We start from the raw sequence: 1,100 nt of genomic DNA, 5'->3' as shown, positions 1-1,100 counted from the left end.
TGCCCCAACGGACGAGCGGGAGCGGACCCTCCAGGCCCCTCCCCCTCCCCACTGACCCAGGGGGGCCCTCACGGTCAGGGGTCCCCACAGCAGGAGCCCCTGCAGAGGGGCCCCCTCCTCCCCTTGTGTCGAGACGGATTCTGAAGCAGTGTTGTAGGGAACGGTTAGATGAGGGAAGTAAGACGGATGCATCGGAGGTGGTCTTTCTTATGACACATCGGTAATGAGGGGGGGGGTTTCTATCGGCCTGATAACAAGATGGAGTCTCTTGTGATCGAAGCTCTCGTGTTCAGTTGAGACGACTTATTTGTGACTTATCTACTTGCTATCACCCGGTAAGTAGCTATAACTGGTAAGTAGCTACGCTTAAACTACTACTCTGTGAAGGTTCATTTTGACGATAAATGTAACATTTTAATTGCAGGTTGCGGCATGTCGTTACCTGTGTGTTATTACTTCATTGTTGCCAATCTGTGGAGTGCATATAACGCAACATTAATCTTTCAATCAGTCAACGGAGAATGTCAGATGTGTGTGTTGCTCTTTACGACGTGCCTCTGAGACGGAGGCCGTGAACCGGGCCATGTCCCCGCTGACAGACATCCAGTCACTCACATTCAGCAAGGAGCTCTGTTCAGACCCATCTCAGATTCCTCTGAACTCCACCATCATGAGGATAATGGTGAATAACACTGTTTTCACTAGGAGGCTTTTGTACTCTAATCGGAGTTTCTTCAGTGACTGTGACCTGGTGTACGTGTGGATGCGTTTGTGTGTACAACTATGTCTGTGTATATATGCGTCTGTTTGGCATGTGTGTGCGTGTGTGTGTGTGTGTGTGTGTGTGTGTGTGTGTGTGTGTGTGTGTGTGTGTGTGTGTGTGTGTGTGTGTGTGCGTGTGTGCGTGTGGGTGTGTGCGTGTGTGTGTGTGTGTGTGTGTGTTTGTGTGTGTGAATGAGTGTGTGTGTGCGTTTGTGTGTGTGTGTGTGTGTGTGTGTGTGTGTGAATAGGAGGATGTGAATTGATTATTTGGGTCTCTGTGTGAGGAAGCTGTTTCTCTTGTACATTCAATGGGTGTCAACGTTAGGGTCAAGGTAAAT

The sequence above is a fragment of the Gadus macrocephalus genome, chromosome 18 (genome assembly GCF_031168955.1).
Source record: "Gadus macrocephalus chromosome 18, ASM3116895v1".
NCBI classification, from domain to species: domain Eukaryota; kingdom Metazoa; phylum Chordata; class Actinopteri; order Gadiformes; family Gadidae; genus Gadus; species Gadus macrocephalus.
Note: the sequence above shows the minus strand (reverse complement) of the source record.